At 32.1% G+C, this 17,735-nt stretch overlaps 1 protein-coding gene across 3 annotated transcripts in view; it reads left to right on the forward strand.

Moving 5' to 3' along the window:
• The window catches only part of Ncam2 (neural cell adhesion molecule 2), a 409,037-nt gene that overhangs the window by 46,240 nt on the left and 345,062 nt on the right, over positions 1-17,735 (forward strand). The window lies entirely within an intron of this gene.

Below are 17,735 nucleotides of genomic sequence, written 5' to 3' on the forward strand. Positions count from 1 at the left end.
CTAAAATAAAGATAAGATACTCATATGTAGCTTGTAATGATGGGGAAGATGAAGGTTGTAGGAAATTCTGCTTGAGAACTATCTTCTAGGTTCACATATTAATTTGTTTGATGTGTAGTGAGGTCTACAGAGTCAGACAGTTCCTTATTTATAGCATAAGAACAAAAGCATTTCTCACCACAATGGAGTGAACTGGAGGAAGCAGGGTCTGGGGTTGGCATTAGGAAAGAGCTCAGTGATCCCACATGTGGTTTGTGAATAGATTACCTCATCACTGAGTAGCTGTTATCTGCACTCCCGAAACTTTTCTATCTTCATTGTAAAATCACTATGATAAGATGCCTAACTCATGGATACAATGTGGGAACTATATGAAAAATAATCTATGAAAACAAAATGCTGCCAGAGCCCGTGCTCCATAATTAGTGTCCTGTAGCACCATTACTGGGGCATTTATATATCCTTAAATGCATATTACACATTCTATGGGAATGGAAATCCATTAGGACGAATAAAAAAAATAAAATAGTACACCTACTCTGAAAGCAGCTCATTTTAGTAATATCTTTATTGCTAATAAACTCTCTCCTCTCTGGGGAGAGAAGCTCTGTCTTAAACGTTTTTTATTTTCACTAAGTTAACTGTTATCATTACAGTTAGGAACAGTGCAATTAGAAAACAAAAGTTTGTGTGCATATACTACTTATATGTTAAATTTTTTTATGGAGTAATTGACATGCTTCATTTTAAGAACAAAATAAAACATGGAGTCAGGAAGTCATATTTATTCATGAAACCTTGATGAGTATAAGCTTGGTCAGCAGCATCTGCTAACAGCAATTGTGAGGGAAGAGAGTACTGTGCAAATCCAATTGGAATTAATGAGTAAGTATATTGTGTTTTATTTTGTTTCTCTGTAGGAAAGGTATAATTTTACTTTATATTTTAGGATTATGTTTCTTCATTCATTTGGCACATTTGTGAAGTTGTTAAAATTCCCCCAGAGATGCTGTAAAATAAGTGGATAATTGCCAGTATTGACCAAGTGACAGAGTCATTTGTTGTCTTGCTCACAAAGCAGCCATTGTGGCTAGAAAAGGGAAATATGAGGGTGGCCCTGACTCACAAGTCAGAAAAGGATTTTACAAATGTGGTGGTTCAAACACTGCTTGCCCATAAAATTAAAGAATAGAAGTTTTGCCATTTATAGAAAGCCATGGTAAAGATTTTATTTGACCATTTAAAAACTTTGCAGAAACATGCAGAAACTGATCAGAGCAGCAAACATGAGGTGGATATTGAATGCTGCCCTTCCATGATTACAACTGGAGTCCTGAAACAGTGGAGGACCTTAACTGAACTCTGCATTTTTTTTTGTTTAGCTCTGATGTTATATGCCTCCTTTAACAATAATAAATATTTGGTTTTGATGACTGCTGACCATTCATTTGCTTACTTTTTCAGTTTGTGTATATTGTCCTTTCATAAACTGTCAAATTGTCAAACTCACTGTGGTGGTTGAATTAAAACCCAGGGGCACCTAGTATCAGCTTTAAATACCTTGTTCTCAAAGAGGTTGAAACATTGTTTATAAACACTGAAAACTACATATTGTTAACATTGCTTAAAATAGTATTGAAATTGGTTAATAGCAGCTACGCACACATACAAATGTTTACTGGGATGTGAGATAGTTCAAGCAGTGCAAAGCAGCTATTGACAGAAAATTAATATATTTAACTATCTGATAGTAGAGAAACAAACCATAGATTTGGCTATTTGGCTTTCAAACCTTGAGAATATTTTATAATTTAAATGGTCTGTATAATGACAATCCCATCCTTAATATCTCAAATACATCCCAAGTTTGGTGTTTCAGAGGACCTATCTTAGTATAAAGTATCTTGCCTGAACAGGCACATCACATAAATACAGGTGATGGGTACTCTCCAAATTTTTAAGGTCATTTAACTGAATCTAAATTTAAGAAGGAAGGAAAACGGTTCAGGCTGAGGCAAGGTGTACACACCCACACACCATACACATACACACACACACACACACACACACACACACACACTACCTTTGTAGATAGATATGAGAAAAATTTTGTGTGAGTGCAAGAGAAATCAAGATCCAAACCTGAAACTATCCTTTAAGTATGTCACTAGATCCAGGAAAGATCTTTTAACTTGTCTTTGAACCCATGTAATGCAGAGATGTGTTGATAAGGATGAGGTATAATAAGTTAAAATTACCTCAGAGATTAGTGCTTCAGAACTTCAGATGGTGTCACTTAGAACAATTTAAATTAAGTTTGTTTTGTTTTCTAGACTTTATGGATGTTTTCCATGCCTTAATTGACTTATAGCTATAAATAATGGAGTAAAACAATCATTCTATTTTGGAGGCTGAAAGTTTCTCATACAGTAGCTGTTTTCTTTGGCAATACGTGTGCTCAGATATGGGAATACTTAATTTGCTATTTAGTGTTACAATTTATTATCCTAAACCCCTTATTCCTAGATCAGAAGAAATGTGATAAGAAAGAAAATTCTATCTTTATATATTGAACATAAAATGTAATTATGTGCTCTTGCAGCTACCCTTATAAAAATTTATCCAACAAAGTCTAACAAATCAAAATTATTACATACATTTCCATTTTAAAAGCTATATTGTAACATATATCAGTGTTAAGTATTGCTAAAATAAGAGAATGCCGATACCATCTGTGAATACTATTTAATTCCAATTTAAAAATTCAAAAATATGTAAATACATTGTTAGATATATATAGGTAATTTGTGAATTCATGTCTCTGTATTTTTTTTGTTCTGAATGCAGATTTTGAGAGATTTTACAATAGTATTCAATACAGAAACTATAATTTATTTTTATATTTTAATTTTCAATCCAGTATTTCTAAATTTGATGACTGAAAGACACCTTTAAGTATCAAAATATTTTCAGAAAAAAAAAGTTTAATACATATAGTAACAATGTAGTTCTGAATCTGAATTAAAAATGATACATTTAGCTAATGTATCTGTTGTTTACTTAGTAGTTATGTGGGTACAAAAATTGATATGATTTATTCATTACACCAAATATTGTGTGTAATACTGTAATGTGATACAGAGTAGTAGAAACTAGTGTTGCTTTGCTTCAAATACCCTGTCTGTCTGTCTGTCTGTCTGTCTGTCTGTCTGTCTGTCTCTCTCTCTCTCTCTCTCTCTCTCTCTGTGTGTGTGTGTGTGTATGTGTGTGTGTGTGTGTGTAATAAACAAGGATGGAGGTTAAGCATGCAAATAACGGAGCTGGAGAGATGGCACAGAAGAGTTATGTGGATGCCCACATAACTAGTAAATAAACAACACATACATTAGCTAAATGTATCATTTTTAATTCTGATTCAGTACTACATTGTTACTATATGTATTAAACTATTTGTTTCTGAAAATATTTTGATACCTAAAGGCATCTATCAGTCATCAAATTTAGAAACACTGGATTGAAAATTAAAATTTAAAAAAAATTATAGTTTCTGTATCGAGCACTGACTGCTCTTCCAGAGGTCCTGAGTTCAATTTCCAGTAATTACATGTTGGCTCACGACCATCTATAATGGGATCTGATGCCCTCTTCTGGTGTGTCTGAAGACACCTACAATATACTCATCATATATATTAAAAAATTAAGTAAAGAATGCAAATAAGGACCAGTAGTTGATGAAGAATGCTCATGATCCACATGCCAAACGTATGACATGAATTTTGGACAAGAGGCAGGCAACTGAGTATCTAAAAATATGGAAATATTTCAAAGGAATTAGGGACTCTGTTAAGTTACATACATAGGAAATTCATAAAAAATATATTTTCATTCTGATTTATGAAGTTGTCATTTGAGAGGTAGCCAAGTCCAGCAACAAGAGTATTTGGGGCTGCTTCAAAAACGGAAGTCAACAAAAGACATGGAAGGAGAGCTGTTCATCACAATAGTACCAGCTATCACGGGAGTTCAGTTCTGAATAAAGTTAGGCACCATATTAGTAGAAAATAAAAATTATAAAATACATTATTTTGTTGTAATTTCCAGGTATTGTTGGGGTTGATTTTGTTTGTTAAACAGAATAATCATATATATATGATTGTGTATGTGTGTGTGTCGGTTAGGATTGTTTTGTTCTTCTCCCCTTAAAATCAAAGACTGAAACCACGTACATGTATTTTATATTAGTACCATTAACATTTATGATCCTTTTCTTGTCTGTGTTTCAATCTGAAGAGCAAAACAAAAAAATCTCATGATCAATATAACACACAACTGTGACTATTATTGCGTTATTTCGTGCATATATGTATACAAACTGTGTGTGTGTGTGTTTGTGTGCAAGTGTGTATGTGCATCTCCATACACATTAATATATGTGTTTGAGTGTATTTGGTGCATGTGCCTGTGTCTGTATGTGTTTATGAATTTGATTATATGTGGAGGTAAGAGTATAACATTTGATGTCATTACTCAATCTATCACTTTCTTTTGAAGATAAGATCTTTCACTGGCCTGATCTTGCCATGTAGCTTAGGCAAGCTAGCCAGTAAATTCCAATGATCTGTTTATTTGTCTTGTCTCTTCTCTTCATGGCTTACAGGCATGTGGATGCATGCTTGGGTTTTAATGTTTAAATGAATATAAATTTATGCTTATGTGTTATGTATTTTATCTACTATTCCTTTCCACTGTCTCCACATTATCTTTCCCTACAGTTGAAAAGGCATTGGAAGGCAGGCATATAAGTAGTCTAGAATATAAAATACACATTCTTATGCATCTTTTATGTAGATATTGTCCATATACTAATGTAAACATGAAGCAAACTGTGCTTATGCTATCCTTGGGAAGTTTAGTATAATTGTTTTAAACCTTTGATTTTCAGAGAAGACTGCTTTGCTTTATGTGAGAAAAATGTCTAGAAGTAAAGAGCACAGATATATTGCATGCCATAATACATACTTGAATATATTCAGAAGGTTCATTAAACACTCGTTAGTCACAAATCTATGACCTTGGGATAAAAAAATAAAAGTGAACATGTCTGTGCTACAGATGGATATTTGGATCTGATATTCAAATGAAGTGTTTACAAACAAATGTATTTTTGTAATCGCTGGGTAGAAGGATAAGCCATAGTTATAATGAAGGCCATACTATAGTCATTGGGTTTTAACACCTGTATAAATATATAAAAAATATAAATAACTGCATAAATATATTAAAAATAAATATATTTACTTATTTTTAAAACACACTCAAATATTATACATGCATTTTCCTTGATGATTTTTTGTGTTATTATGATGTCTTCCAATAAGAAAAACCTTATTTGATCCCAGAGAATACATTATTTTTATTTACCATATTCATATGATACACAGGGACAATTATTGTGATTTGATCTTGAGCTAGCTTCTATACAGGAATAATTAAGTTGAAATTGGAATATCAAGGTGGTTCCTAAATGATATAACCATGGCTCTTGTTAAAAAAAAAAAGTCAGGCATTCTAAAGGATAGAACCAAATTCAAACTAGTGTAGATAATCCTTTCATGGTAGTCCGAAGACAGCACGTATGCTGCAGTGGAATTTCCTATGGTGGCCTCCAGAAGAGCTAAAAATTATATCACGTAAGGAGCTTAGATTTATAATAGTCTCTAATAGTAAAGAACATTATTTATTCTACACAGCTTATGGATATGTAGGTTTATGAGACTTGTAAAATAACACACCAATTATAGTGAATACTTAGAAAAGATATATTGTCTGTTATGAATTTGATACTAATAAAGAGGCCTAGAACCTCTTAGTTATGAAAGCTATCAATCATATAACTTAATGATTCCCAAACAAACTGGATTAATTTATCAATTTTTTAAAAAATGTGACAAATGAGAAAATTATCATATGTAATAAACACATACAGTAAATACAATATTTGTTACAGATTCTTAGAATGGGAATCACTTATAAATATCTCAGCTCCAAGAATTTGCTATACATTATGTCACAACAAAATGTAACTGAGGAGTATCCCTAAACAAGAATGTAGAAAAGATAAAGAATCAACTCTTTCATGACTTTCTCTTAAGATCAAAGTCTAGTAGAATTTTTTGATTTCTTCTACCTACTTCTGGTAAAACCAGTATTATAGTACATGTAAGTAATCTTAGTGAATTGGTATTCAATGGTTCACTTACCAATACTGTCTGAATAATATCTGCTTCTATAAACTTGCTGCCAAGTGAAGTCATGATGTAGTAACTTAAGACACTTGAACAGACCAAAAGACACGTTGTATAAATATCTATAGTGGTTTATAATTTTATTCATAGCTTACTTGTTCACATTTCTAAGTTTTTATGATTAAATGCTAAGAATAAAGTTTTAATATCCGTCAAATTTCTGATTTGGTTAGGAATGGAAAATAATTTCAAACTTAAATATATTTTTGTAGTGGCCCGGAGTATCTCTAAATTTATAGTGTGAGCCAGTATGAGGGAAATTGTGTTTGTACATCTGAAAAAGGGCATGTCTGAGACCAGAAATATGATATCAGACTTTTGGACAGCTCTTAGCAGACTTATAAATTGGAATACTTTGATATGTGTGACCACCAAGTGTTGTCAGATTTTGATGTGGGTTGGAACCAATATTAAGTCCCAGTGGGTAAAGATATTGAAGATAGAGTTTTTGATGACGGAAAAACCAAAAGAAAAAAGATTTGACTAGTGTTTAAGAACATGTTAAGAACTTAGATTTTTTAATGTTCTGATTATTGCAAATTAATGATGTAACAAAATGAAGACCAAATATTATGGTCTTGGAGAATTTTTAGTATTTATTCAGAGTATTCTGAAAATGGCTAATACTTTTATCAAATGTACTTTGTAGAAACTTTCCTAGATAATTTTTTCCCAATTTTTCTCACCTCAGCCATTATTTTGCCCTATTGTGGCCTTGATACAAACCCTGTTAAAGATTTTTTTGTTATTTTTTTTATCTTCACTAAAATCACCTTGAATGCCATTTAATAGCACTTTCTGCATAGCCAGTCCTTCTGAATGCTGTTGGAAGACCAATTGCCTACATGACCCTTTAGACTCATCACTTTCTGATAAATGCAGATTTTCTCTTAACCTTCTTCTGTTACTAGAAATTCACATGCATGTTACTAGTAATAAAATTCCATGCAATGCTATATAAAAATGAGAATCATGATTAATATCAATGTTCATGTAATAATTATTAGTAGAAATGTAGTTCATGGTTATTTTATATCAAGTCAATAAATGTAGATTGAAGATTGCTTAATTATATTGTAATGACTTCTTTACAAAAGTCAAGAGTCTTATTACCTAACACTTGAAAGTTATTAGTTATAGACTAATGATGCTTTTGAAAACCTAAAATTATGTAGTCATATTTGTTTCTTATTTACTCTTTATCAAAAACACACCATCGTCTAAAAACATATACTTCTATTTCTATCTTATCAGTGGATTATAATATTCTAAAACAACAACAAAGATGCAATGAACTTTAAGCTATGAGACACTTCCTGAACATATGGTATTCTCACTTTTGCCTACATGAATTTACTATCCAATGTTTCTATTCATCTAAATATGTCTTGTTGTTATAAATTACTGTTTCAAAGGTCATTTCTATAATCAATATTCAGTAAGGTTTCTAACAACCCAAATCATTGAGGATATCTATTATTAGACCATTACATATTCATAATTAAAACCTGTTGAGTTCTAGTTACTTTTCAAGGTTACAAAAGTACTTACTTATTATATTACTCTATACTACAATTAAATCATTACTTTGTAGCCACATAAAATAGTTCATATCTAATAGTTAATGTCAGTAAATTTGAGCAAATTAGACAAAGGAGTGTTCTATTTCAATTCAAAGACCATTTTAATCCACCAACTCTTTGCAGGATTAATGGTCCTACTAAAAATTAAACACTCCCCAGTGGATGGCATGTGCATCAAATGACCTCATTAAGTAAGTATATGGTGAACAGATGCCTCTGTGACCTGTCCCCAGATTTACTGAGTGGGGAGTGTACTTGTTTATTTTCCCTTTGATAAGCAAATGAATTTCAAGGTAGAGACTCAAGGACAGTGTTTTTTCATAGATATTGTCTATGCAATCTGCATATTTCTAGTGGACTTCTCTGTGTAGTTTGGCCATAAATAAAATGGTTGAACTAAGTTATAATTTGCTGAAGAAAGTATTATTTACTAATAAAATATATCTTTATTGATATTCATAAAAAATATAAAATATATTTTAAGTCTGTAAGTTTTTGACTTGATGACTTGCTTTTAGAATTTATATATAATTTACTATTACCATATCTTTTCTAGGAAAGGAAAATTGGTATTTATGTTAAATTTTGTAAGTACAGACACATTTAAAATCATACCTTGTTTGAATTGTGACATGTAGTGAATATGATTACAAAATGAACTGTTTTATGTGAATACATGGATTTGTTATTTACTTTAAGGCATCTAAGGAAGTTATAAGTTTTATCTGTGATTATATTAAGTCTTTCTTATACTATTATTGACATCCTAGGATGCAGTCAGCTGATGACACTGTAGCCTGTAGCTGTTAACCTAGTGCTCGGGTTTTTCTTTGCTTTTGTTTAATGTCTCTCTGATTAATAAAATCGCAGACATACATAAAACACATTTATAAAATTAATGTTTAATGCAATACTGTTGCTTATTGCTTTTTCTATTCTGTATTTCTCTTTGAAATCTCATTCTATCTTAAGCAAAGTATTGGTTTTATAGAGTCAATTCTATTTTCTTCATAAAAAAAGAAAATATGGAAAATGTTTCTATGTTTCATGCTATAACACATTCATAAACTATACTCCAAATTATGGAAAGAAGTATTTCATGATCTCACAGCTTTACATAGTGTTACTCTGGCAAATTTACTTAATGTATCTGTGGAAATTAGTAATCTCTTGGTTATTGATTTGAGTGCTTATTTGATGTTAACATTTTGAGAGAACCACAATATATACAATAAAACACATTAGTGGTACTTACATGTTGAGTATATTTCCTTAAAATTTTCCTAATGTAAGGTTGCTATTGAAAAATCTTTAAAATTGACCATCCATATAAATAACTTCATATGCATATTGGTATGAATAATGAAAAATAATGCATGTGTACCCACAATTTATACATTTTAAAATAATATATGTTGTAAACCAAAATTATTTAAAGGTAGTATACTTTTTCTAATCTGTACATTTAAAATATAATTAAATTATAAAATGTCATTATCTTTAAATCTGGCATGGAAGGAATAATAATATATGAATAAGAGTGTGACTGAAAATAGACTTCTAGATGAGAAGACAAGCTCTTAATAATCATGTTATACATAGAAGTATGAAAAAACTTGCACATAAACAGTGGAAAAATGGTGATTAAAATATTCCAAGTAACAATTCTATCAAATATTCTTTGCATATTCATAAAGAAGAACTGTGTCTTAAAGTGGATGTTTCTGGGGCTTGGAAATAACTCAATAAAATGTTTGCCTTACAAAATGACGTGAATCCAGTATCTTTGACCAATATAAACTGAAGACGAGGTAATACTTTGCTGTAATCTTAAGGTTTGGCATGTGGACATGGGTGGATCCCCAGGCTTGGCTAGCTGCACTTCAGCTGACTCAGTGAACTCCAAACGTGGTGAGATATTGTATCTACAAACAAAATAAGGGGTGACTGAGGAAGATACTTTGTACATAGTCTCTGAGGATACATACAGCTCTAATACAGTTAAGTAAAATCAGATGATTCAAGTTTTAACTTTTAACTGTAATTGGTCACTTTTCTAAGTTACTTTCTAGTTCCATGTATTTGTTAATTTATTATTACTTATTAGTGTGTGTGTGTGTGTGTGTGTGTGTGTGTGTGTGTGTGTGCACTAGTCTGTGAATATGCCTATAGAAGGCAGGGGTTGACATCAACCCCTATTTCTGCTCTTATTTTTTAGACATAGTGAATCAGTGAAACTATAGCTTGCTCTTTTCAGCTACCCTGGCTAGTCAGACATCTGCATGAGCCATCTTCTCTCTCAAGGTCATTCATGCTACAGGCAGAGTCAACCTCTATGTGAGTGATAGATATCTGAACTCAGGGCCACAGGCTCACTCAGGATGTGAGTTCCCTTATTTTTTATTTTCTATATATTAATTTAAACCCAATGATAGCAGCAATAACCTGTTATGATTTAGTAACAGAAAAAAAAAAACAAGAAAAGACAATACAGAATAGTGAAAGAGCTGGGAATATAATGTGGAAATAATTATGGTAGACTTCAATGTATAGACTCTGTCTGTATATTGTTTATTCTATCACTTTGTTATTTCACAGTTTACCTTGTGATGTGTATAAAGTGGCAAAGATAAATTTTCATCACAATAAACTATAGTGGACTATACATAGGTCAAAGCTATGGCAGGACTGATTCTGTAATTTTTCTCATTGATTTATGTCTATCAAACTTTTTTATGTAAGTAAAATAATATATGATTTTTCTGTATATATTAATCTGCCTTGTGAAGAAGCTTCATAAATTTTTGTAAAATTTTATATTGCACTCTTATAAATATTTTCATCACTTCTTTGACACTGTAGAATACGATAAAATACAGAAGTATAGTAATGTTTGCCTGATCAAATGCCACCACAAAATGACAGCTATATTTCTACTTTTTCATTCCAAAACCTATTGAATTATATTGTGCTAAGAATACTGATTGTATGACTTGTTCTTAATAAATAGTATTTACTGTGACTAAGAGTTGCATTTAATGTTGAAAATATTAGAAACTCGACAAAATTATATTAAATTTGTTTGTTATCTACTTAAATAAATATTACTATCTAAAACTAATAGAATCCACTAAGTAAAAGAAAATCTCTGTGACTTATTAAGAATTAATTGATATTGATGTGCCCTTATTATGTGCAATGGTTTATCGTTCTGTAGAAACAGAAAATATAAATTATGTATAATGAGATATTCATCCATCCTTGTATATACAAAGACATTTAGGTTTGAAGTACCTTAGTTATCAATGTCATCTCCTTCTCAGTTTAAATATTAACTCTGAATAATAATGACTAGCCAGAGTTGTCCTATAAGAAGAGAACACTTCATTAGAGATGTGTATAATGTCACTTTCCACTTTGCTGCAATTCAAATCCATCATTTGGTGGAAGTGCTCCAACTTTGGAGCCTAGGACTTGGATCTGACTCTCTGAGATCTAATTTATGGTAGGTGCTTTGTAAGGATAATTTAATATAATTATTTACTAAACTTCAAATGACTAAGAAAATCTAAGAAGTTTCTGATATTTAATCATTTTTTAAATAAGGTTTCAGTAATATATATATATATTACTGAATATATATATATTATATATATATGAAAAGCAGTCCACTAGTAGCAAACCACTTTTTAAAGAGAACATTTTGAATTTTCTTTAAAATTCATTAGCATTTAATTTTATTAGATTTTATATTTTATTAGATTTTAATTATTTTTCATTCTAAAGAGTATTTTGGATATATACATATACATATGTGCATATATATATATTATATATATATACACACACACACACACATGTGCAACACATGTGCAACACATGTGCAACACATGTGCAACACATGTGCCTGGTGTCACTGAGGTCAGAGCAGGGTGCGCATCCACTAGAACTGGAGTTATAAAGGGATACCCTGAGGGTGCTCTGTGCAGAAATATCTTCCTCTGCAAGGACCGCAAGGGTTCTCAATGACTCTGCAAGCTCCTGAACTCCTTAACAGTAATATTCTAAGCACATGAATTAGAATTTACATGTGGATTCCTGAATAGCAGGTTGTTGTTTACAAATGTAGTATCACAGTTCCCAGTACCTTTCCAAAGCAATGGCCAATTGCATTAAAGCTGTCATCATCTTCACAAAATAGATGGTAAATGAATTCGTATGAATAAATGAGGTCTTCAGAAGGAAAATGTGAGGTGTGAATAAATTAAGGGGCCCTACTCTGCTTTAGGCACTGCATGTTTATGAGAAAAAGTGCAACGCGTGGGATATGCACAGTCATGTTGGCTGTCATCAGAGATGATGATATGCACTGCTCAAATGTGGTGAATTGTTTTTGGTATTAATTAATTACTTTGTAACTAGGAATTTTTCCAAATGAAATTGATTTATATGGAAACAAATGCAGAAAAATTAATACCAGAGTGTAGATTTGAAAATGAGTAGGAAAATGCCATGATTATTTTGGAAAGAAAAGACATTTAACATTCAAAATTGTCATGCACTTAAAATAGAAGTTCCACAGAAACTGGTGTAATCTGTAATCTAGTTGTTGATTATGAAATAGCAAAATAAACTTGTAAGTGTACCAATGATTTTTAGATATTATTTATTTGAATAGACTAATGATTAGATGGGTAAACAAATGAATTTAATCATTATGCTAGATTGTAAACATATAGAAAACTGAATACATAGGTAATGACAAAAATTAGGTACAATTAAATATTATATTCAATATCAAAGGAGGAAAGCAACCTTGTCCATCATAATCTGTGAACATGTGACTGCAGGTCCAGATGAGAAACTGGCTGAATGGAATGTGGAAACAGAATGAGCTGAGGAGTGTGTCTGGGAGGTGGAGAAAGTGAAAACCCTAAACAGTCATTAAATTTCAATGAACTCAGATGAGCAATTGTTACTCCCATTCCCCTGTCTTTATCCATTCCCATCTTACTCCCCTCTTTCTCCCCTTCTCTCTACCCTTGTTCTGCTTTCCTCTCCTTCCTTTCTTATCCCTTTTGTCTGTTTTTCTTTCTGTCTGTTTGTCTGTCCCTATATATTTCCCCTCCTCTCTTTCACTACTAAGGTAGTGCTTGTATGTTCATGTGCTTAAGGGTAAGCTGTGTCTGTGTAGAGTTTCAGGCTGATGTCAAGTATCTGAATATCTTCCTTTATTGCTTTCCACTGTTTAACAAACATCTACTTATTTATTTATTATTTATTTGAATTGTTTGTTTTAAGTTATTTGAGAATTTCATATGTTCTCATAATACTCTTTCTTCTATCGCATCCAACATACAGTCACCTTTCTATACACATACCACTGAGTTACCATTTTAACCAATTAAGATATATGTGTATATATATAATGTGTATGTGTATATGTGTGTATACACATGTAGGTAAAGAGATAACTTAATAGAGACATATTGCCTAATGCCATGTTGGCTTGGAGGGAAGTAATTATACCTACTAAACCATCTAGCTACCCAATTCTATTTTTGAGATAGGATATCTCCATGTACCTTGGATTCATGTATACAGCTATACTGTCTGCCTATTTTCTTACCCATTGACCCATATATCCAGCCACTCTCTCTTTTCTCCATTTACATTTTGATACTATTAAAGAAATAAAAATATGAAAATTTTCTTAAATAAAATCAATACAGGGACAATGCCCTTTAATATTTTGTTTATGAATTTACATTGTATATAATTGAATAAGCCCTCTCCTCAATACTTGCTAGCTGAGACTTATTTTCTTACATGATTCATATCAGAGACAGTCTCTCACTCTGGTATGGAGTTTGATATACATTTAAGAGCTCGGTCTTACAATGCTATTTAAGAAGGAATAAAAACCTGAAATCAACACCTATGGGCACAATAGCTTATAATATCCAGTTTTCAGAAGTAGGCTAAAAGCCAAGAAGAAAAATCAGTAGCAACCATGTTAGCTGGACAATGTCAAAGCAAGCTCTACTGTAGATGCATCTGTGATAGCTACAATCAGCTTTGGATTTAAACCTTTGGATCTACTTGTTTGAGATATTTTTAATTGGATATTTTTTATTTACATTTCTAATGTTACTTCCTTCCCAGGTTTCCCTTCCCCCCTGAAAGCCCCTATTTCACCCCCCTACTCCTGCTTCTATGAGGTTGTTCTAACACGCACTCCTGCCTCCCTGCCCTGGCATTCCCCGATACTGGGAATTTGAGCCTTTACAGGACCAAGGGTCTCTTTTCTCACTGATGCCCGACCCACAAGGCCATCTTGTGCTACATATATGCAGGTGGAGCCATGGGTCTCTCCATGTGTACTTTTTGGGTAAAATTTTTTATTTTTTTATTTTGTATTGAAAATTGATTCTTCCTTTATATGATAGAACCTAACCACAGTTTCCCCTTCCTCTTCATCTGTTTACATGCCCCTCTCCCCAAGATCCACTCCCAGTCCATTTCCTTTTCAGAAATAAGCAAACATCCAAAAGATGACAGTGAAACAAGGCAAATCAAGGCACAGTAACACAAAGTGAAACCCCTCATGCTGAAGCAAGATAAGGCAACCAAATAGAAGCAAGAGTCTCAAGAACAGGCAAGAGTCAGAGATACAACAGCTCCTCCTGTTAGGAGGCCCACAATAACTCCAAGCTAACATTCATAGCATATAAGCAAAAGACCAATATAGGACCATTCATGCCCTATGCTTGCTCTTCAGTCTCGGTGAGCCCATGGGAGAGCTTAATTTTCAGGCAAGTTAGAGAAATTTGGGTGGATATACATGACAATATAAAATGTCCCGCATGAGACCACATACTTGTTCCAATCATACACTAAGATGACTATACAAGTATCAATTTAATATTAATTTGTTTTATTAAGATCTTTGATTATTAAATTGCACCTCAGTTTTGCCTTAATGAATCTTAGTTGTCATTAAAAGCATGCCATAGACTACAGGGCTTAGAAATCTGTGATTTAATTTTCATAGTGCTATAGATTTAGAAACCTGAGAGATCAGAAGCAAGGATGGAAAGGGTCTGTTGATGGTTCTTTAGTGGTTTGAAAGTTCCAAGATCATTTCCAAGTTTCCTTGTCAAGATCAGAGCCAAAAAGGGAACATTCTTGTTAGTTCTGAGGAGGCACAGATCTCAATCATGAATGCTCTGTGAGCCTGTACTATAATGAATGGATGCACCTCATATCAAACAGCATACAGACATAGAGAACTAGAAAATAAAACTCATCAATGTTTAAAATTAAAGCACATATAAGAAAAAACTTTAAAACATCTGAAACAATTATGAACTTTACTGTTTGTGATGATGAAGTTTAAAGCTATGATCATGACAATATCAGCATTTTTAAAAGTTGTTTGATGAAGTTATAATTAGTATTTCAAGGAAAATGAACTGAAAGCTTTCCTTTCCAGTATTTTTATGGGATTCTTTAAGCTGACAGTGCAGTTGGTGCAAAACATAATGAGACTTGGACCCTTATAATTTTACTAAAAAAACAAAGTTGCACAAAGAGAATGTTCTTAGTTTCTTTTCTCATGCTTTTGAATGCTTTGCAAAGTAATTATTTCAAGCTTTAACTTGCAAAAATTGTTAGAAAATTGAGCTATTTATTTACTTATTTTTTTACTGTTTTCTTTTGTGCATATTTTGCTTTGTCTTGCTTTCTTATTTCAGGTCTCTGTTGCTCTGTCAGTCAAATTTGCAACGTGCCATTTCATTCTCTTTTATTTCGGTAAATATTGTATGTTTAAAATCTGGGTCAGCTTATTTTGATATCATTTTCGTTACTTTATAAAGAATAGTGATTTCAAAACAAAGAAGCTTCTAACGTTAAATATTATACATACTTAAAAATCATAGTTTTTAAAATACCTTTAGAAATGTGTAAATATAGAAAACTGTCATAACTCCTAATACAGAAAGGTTTTATGCCCAGCAGAAATGATTGTTCTGCTTAAATTAGTATTTTTAAAATTTTAAATCAGCAAACTTGGCAGAATCCCAGGAGGCCTCTAGGATTGCAACTTCTTCCCATCCCCTCACAGTTAAGGCATGTTTCCAGGTAAAGGAGGACTCATATTTGCAGAATAAAAACATTGATGTTCAATGTAAGGTGGCTGCAACTTGGGCTAAATTGTTGAATGTGACTTTTTGTTCCATTATGAGAAATTGTTTAAGAGAAAAAGAAGGTATAAGAGTCCAGTGAAGTCAGAAAAGTGAAATGTTGAATCATTTTTACCATGAGAAGCTCTATGATCATTTCTAAGCTCTTCTTTTTGACTTGGGTTTTCAGCTAGGAAAAATTTGTTGTCTCTGTAGTAGTGTTACACAACATACTTTAAATAAAATACATTGTATATTTTTTTAAGACATGAAACTAATATAGTATTTGTGTGTTAAACCACTTTAACTATTAGTTTTATTCTTCCACATATGAGTCCCAGGGATTGAACTCAGGTTCCCAAGATTGGCATCAAGTGCCATGTCCCACTGAACATGTCATTGTCCCTATATACATTTTGACAATCATCATTCCCTCAAGCTAGTCTTTCAAAGTTGAAATTATGACTCTTCAGTTATGACATTGTGGACCTTAGTGCAATCTATTCATATGTGACTTGCTCTCATTTCCCACTCCAGCCATAGATTCTTAAGTTAACTTTCTTCATTTAACATGAGTCAGAAAACTTGAATGTCAATAATTTCATTAATATATTCTTGGTTGAGTTAAAAACTATTAAATTCATTCTTAGGAGGATTATTGTTCTTGGATTTACTATTACTGTTATTATAATTAACTACTATATACTAGTTCAGAATATTTCATTTGCAAGTAATAGAATGTTTCATAGTTTGATTTCACTCAGTAGTTTTTTTGAAGGGAAGAATTTCCTCAGGAACATAGGTAAAGGAAAAGAGTTTGGAATCTAACCACTCTCCAGATCAAGGATTACTTCCCCTGCACCTCTTCTGACTCTGAATTTATATATATATATATATAAAATGTTCGGTTTTCTTATCACCTGGTTAGGTCCTTAAGCTTCTGTATGCTCCTCAATTGACTTTTGCAGCCTTGACTAGTTTATAACCAGGTTTCTACCAATAGTATTCTGACGAGATCTTCTTGTCAAGTTTAATTAGCATTCTAGGTATCACTCCTGGGTACATTGTTTGGTATGATGTAGGATGCCAGCACATCCATTCTGTTAGACTGTGAATGACGATGATGTTGTGGAGATGTGGTACTAGTCATCTCTATAGTTCCCATATAATGAATAAGAATTAATTCTCAGGCATTAATGTAATTTTCTTGAAAGTTATATCACTTCAGCTACAGAACAAATCTATTAAATTTCAATTTGGGAACAAATCTATTATTCAGAACATGCATTTTATTATAGAAAATTACAGGAGAAAATTAATTTATTATGCTTTTATGGAAATTGCATAAGACCTTCAAATTTAATTGAATGTGCTTAGACTTATTTAACTGCAACTCTTAAGGGAAGTTTAATAGTTCATTTACAGAATAACCTTTTTCTAGGGATACAGGGAACTTTCTCCAATGACTTTAGTTTCATATGCAGGGACACACTCTTTAAGTTAGAGACAAATCATGTAGTCCATCATCACATTTACTGTAAATACGATTGAAGGCAAGAAACCATTATGGAATACAAAGTCGATCTGGAGTAGAATGGTGCTTACTAGAATCTTTGAGAAAAAGGAGGGAAAATGGTTATCAGTATGTACTAGGTTACAGT

This window comes from Arvicanthis niloticus, chromosome 12, assembly GCF_011762505.2.
Source record: "Arvicanthis niloticus isolate mArvNil1 chromosome 12, mArvNil1.pat.X, whole genome shotgun sequence".
NCBI lineage: Eukaryota > Metazoa > Chordata > Mammalia > Rodentia > Muridae > Arvicanthis > Arvicanthis niloticus.